This window comes from Simochromis diagramma, unplaced genomic scaffold, assembly GCF_900408965.1.
Source record: "Simochromis diagramma unplaced genomic scaffold, fSimDia1.1 OVJJ01000389.1, whole genome shotgun sequence".
Taxonomy (NCBI): domain Eukaryota; kingdom Metazoa; phylum Chordata; class Actinopteri; order Cichliformes; family Cichlidae; genus Simochromis; species Simochromis diagramma.
In genome coordinates this window covers 34574-39485 of record NW_024387227.1, presented here as the reverse complement: position 1 = coordinate 39485, position 4912 = coordinate 34574, and the positions used below count along the sequence as shown (strand labels likewise).

The 4912-nt window shown below is 38.8% G+C and overlaps 1 long non-coding RNA gene across 1 annotated transcript; it reads right to left on the bottom strand.

The window, feature by feature from the left end:
- Positions 1-2959: 2959 nt before the first annotated feature.
- On the bottom strand, positions 2960-3786 carry LOC120746723. The gene is made up of 2 exons (XR_005698922.1): positions 3699-3786; positions 2960-3100 (listed from the first exon to the last, which is right to left on the bottom strand). It is a non-coding gene; the product is annotated as an uncharacterized LOC120746723 (long non-coding RNA).
- Positions 3787-4912: the final 1126 nt, after the last annotated feature.

Below are 4912 nucleotides of genomic sequence, written 5' to 3'. Positions count from 1 at the left end.
CCATCCACCAACTGCACCACAGACTGTCCAGGAGTTGGCAGATGCTTTAGTCCTGGAGTCTGGGAGGAGATCCATCAGGAGACCATCTGCCACTTCATCAGGAGCATGCCCAGGTGTTGTAGTGAGGTCATACAGGCATGTGGAGGCCACACAGACTACAGAGCCTCATTTTGACGTGTTTAAGGACATTACATCAAACCAGATGAATGATTCTGTATTGCACTGATCAAGGAACCAACCCAATAGGAGCTAAAGGCATCCTCTTCACATTACTTCACTCAGTAAGTTTATACTATGTTTAATGTGCATTTTCTTCATCAGTTTAGAACATAACATGTTAGCGCTCCCTGGTTCTTTTTGGAGACAGATCCTGAGACAGCAGGCAGCTTTGGAGAACTCATGCCAGCTGTGGTCATTAAGGAATCCTTTGATTTAATATTGATTCCATGACAACTATCCTCAGGCACATATTCCTGGATATACACAATGACACGAGTAGACACTAACCCCCAGCAGTCTGGTGCTATGACAGCATAACTAAGGGCTGACCTGAACCAGCCCAACTATAAGCTCTATAAAGAAGTGAAGTCTTACGCCAACTCTTAAAAGTCTTGACCATGTCCACCTCCAAAACTCATAATGGACTTTGGAGGTGGACAGCTATCAAGCTCCTCACAGAAGAGCAGCTCGACAGCTAAAAGCTCCCAATTTACTTTAGTCCAAATACATGAATTCAAATTGAGGTGATAACTATTTATCAACAATATGAATGTCTGTTCCCGTCCAACAAAGTTGTTACTACATACCATGTTGAGCAGGGCTTCCACTTGACTTTAACTTCTTTTTCCTGAAAAACATGATATAAACAAACAATTAATTCAGAAAGACATGCAGGTTGCATACAAAAAGGAGCTTATAAACATTTGTGTACTATTGAATGGCTCAATATATTATACAGTTAGTTTACAAAAACATAAGAACCACTACAATGCTTGTACTGCCAGCATCGAGTGCATGTCAGCAAAGCAACACTGCTTACATTGTGGCTCACAAGCTCCACTCCTTTTCATCAAAACCAAAATTTTATCTACATTCTGTTTTTTACACTTTAAATCCCAGTTAGGTTAAATATTACCAGTAGCTTTTCAGATAAAACAGTAATAAAGTCCTAATGGTTTCATAAATCTTCATATTTTTTTTCATATAAGCATCGGGGACAAGGCTGTCTTGCAATTGTTGAGGTCACTAGTGTGCGCCCTATTTCTTCCAGGATCACTCTTCATTTGTAGGTTTTAGTGGACTCCTACTACAGTGAAGTGGTTTTCATGGGACAGGGGCTTGTATTCCAAGATCTGGGAGATTGTAGAAATGAGCAGTGATGCCCTTCTTGCCATCTTTCTAGAAATATAAGTGATCTGGAAGCTGTTAGGCTGACTTACAGCAGCAGCACTTTCTGCACCTGCAGAAACTCCAGGACACATTTACTAACAGTGTTTGTTGCTGTGTGTGCTGCAGCTGCAGCTTTGAATTTTTTTTGAGAGCTAATATTTTGGCTTTGGTGTCTTGTTATGAAATGTACAAGAGTAAGAGTGTTAGCATGTGTGTCAAAGCTACGTTTGACTGGGAAACTCAAAGCTCAATAACCTGTATCAACAACAATTCACTGCAGCCTGTGTAATATTTGATGCATCATAATTTATTCCAGTCTATCTTGCAAATACATGTTTGCGTTGCAATGTCATGCACAAACACACACAACTATTAGATCCTTAAGATCAAACCTGCGTCATTCTTTTGGTCCACTGCAGTGTAGCAGTCAAACAAGGAGAAGTGAAGTGGCCCCAAATGGCCAGGATAGAGATCAGAGGGTTAATGCGTAAAACGCATAAAAATATTATTGATTACAGGATAAACATTAATGTTAATATCAACAATAAGCTTTTTACTCTGAAGTTACAAGTATAAACAATACTGTTACATTTACACTTACATTTTTTACTATAAGTATGGAAACAAGTGAACAGCATTTTATAATAAGTTTAGCTGGAATTCTGTACACTGAAAAACAAACAACAGATAAAAATACAAACAAACAGCCAGTGCCTTCATCTGTCCATTAAATGTCAAACATCGCTTTGACCTGTAGTCCCTGCTCGTCAGCACGTGCTTTTAAAAAGAGCTCCATGTCCTCTGCAAACTGAAAAACAAAGAGGAAGAAGTCCCTCTACACAAAAACACTGCAGATGACAGGCCAGGCAAACATCTATTGACCTGTTTGAATGCCTCCTCATCATGTGAGCCTTGAAGTTTTTTTGTAAGAAGACTAAGACCACAGTGAGGACGTTTCATTTTCATGGACTTTCCACAAGCCCCAGTTTCATTTAGCACAGAGGGCAGAGCACATGAATGTTCTACCCAAGATTCAGGAAATGGTTTAGATGCTGGAGACGAGACATGGAGAGGGAGACGAGGCTCCACGGAGAGTTCAGTGGGGAGCAGTCCTGAATGCTGACATGACAATAATTGCCTTGCCATATCCCCACGCTGTATGACTGTCATGTTACAGAAGGGCAGTGAAAGTGCACCGGCACATCATTTTGTCTGTAAGAGAGAGAAAAAAGAAAAAACAACAACATGTAATTTAAATGTAGTTGTATAGAATGCAGTCAGTTTATCTAACAATCAGATTGTACATATTAACAAAAATATCCAAGCCGTCCTCAATAATGAAAGCAAAATGGTGTGGATCACAAGAGCTGTCAGGAAATGTGGTGAACAGGAAAAATATTGAATGAAAACACTTTTTTCTCTCGCTGATGAATGAACTGAACTGTACAATGTGAAAATAACTTTTAAGTCAACAAAGACCTGCAGAGGTGCTGAAAAGAAGTGCATATTTATGACTTTAACTATGAGGTATATTTAATACCAACATACCTTTGAAAGGCAAAGCACTTTGAATGTGTCCATTTATATGCTGCTCAATCTTTGCCCTGACAGCAGGGCTGAAAGTGGGGCACAGAGGGCAGTGAAACAGCCAACACGTGGTGCATTCCTGCAATTCTGGCCTGGAGGCAGAACTCCAAATTGATATTTGCATCTAAAACAAAGAGAAAAACAGATAAACACCATATACACATTTAAGTTCAGGTTTTAGCAGAAATAACACGTTACAGTTAGCATGTAAGAGATTTGGGAGAAAATTCTTTACAAAAACATAATTTACAAGACACTTTTATTTGTGACATACGTATCTATTGACATATAAAAGACAATTGAACAAAGGCTAACTAACATCTGGGCAATAAAACAGAATAAATAGAGAATATTAGTATTTATACATATATAAAACTCTCTGTGACGACCTTTACAATGTTTTTGCAGGTGGAATGAGAGACATGAATAAAGTGCAATATGCAGTAAATGGAACAATGTGCATTGATGTTACAGATCGTGAAAAGTAGTGAAGTGAATTTGTTTATAACAAGCAAAAATCAAATACGTTTGAAACTGACCACTAAATGCTAACCAGAGGTGTCAAAAGTGCACATTCTTACTAAAGTTTAGATACCTCGGGGGTCTGACCGTTGTTGTAGCGCTAACAAAGTGCCAACGTAATCAGTGTAAGCAAACTAGATGATTCCTACAATTATATAATTATTAACGGCAAATTTAGACATGAAAGACTCTGTAACAACCTTTACGATCCACTTGCAAGGTTTCCACAGTCGATGGCTGTATCCCAATTCAGGGTCTGCAGCCTTAAAGTTCACAGCCTCAACGGTCCATGAACTCTGAACATCTGAACTCTGAAGCATGAACTCTGTGTCAAAGATTCAAGTTGCAGTTATTTATATTTGCTATCACCTTAAATCTTCACTCAAAGACAAGTATCTGTGACAGTGTGTATATAGATGTTGAAGGAAACGGCTTCCAGGGCCTAATCCGTGGATCGACTTCCTTCGAGGCGTGGACGTCTATCAGCAGAGAATGTACCTTCACCTATCAGCAGAGAATGTCCCTTAGTCTGTAACACAGTCAAATATATTCTCAAGCAACATTCAAGCATGCCATTCAGCGTGTTAGTACAAGCTCGGGAGCAGCTTGGGAGAACAAGAAAACAGAGACTGCTTCAGGTTGTCTTCCCAAATTGACTCAACTTTATTCACAAGTACAACAGTTTATATAGAGGGAAAAATTCATGAGACAGCAGATTATCAGTTTAAACCAGTACAGACCAAGATAAGGGAGCGTCTTCCTGCCCTTGGGTGAAGAAGCATCCTTTGTGTAGTTTATCAGTTCAGCTACAATTATGATTATCTCAGCGACATATTTTCAAGGCACGAAATAAAGAGTTCTTTCATTAGTGAATTCTGAAACAAACCATCTGGCCTTCAACAGGCGTCTCCTAAAAGATTTAGAAACTAATGTAGCTGAGGGAGTGATCTCTGTGGTATTTCAACCTTGTACCAGCCTGTGATTCTCACACATCAATTCTTGGGTCAAAGAGAAAAATAACTAAAACAAAGGGGCCTTATTGAATGACAGAGTTTTCCTGTATAATGTCACTATAAAACAATATCCAGTAAATGCTCCCATGGTACTAAAATACCTAACAGTTCCCCTCTTTTATTATTTTTTAAAATAATAACTCAAATAGAAAGGAAAAATCACAAATGTAATAACATAATATAAAAAGCAAATCATCAAATGTAATAGTTCACAACCTAATGTTCAATATACACATCAGGAACATCATTGGTAACATCTGGCACATCCCCAGGATCAATTTGTGCTAATTGCAAATACATTGAAGTAGCTGTAGTAGTAGCTATATGGGTTATCACGTGAGGAGTGTACTAGGTGGGTGTCTTGCCAAGTGGAGCATGAGGTATTGTCAGCAAAATGTGGC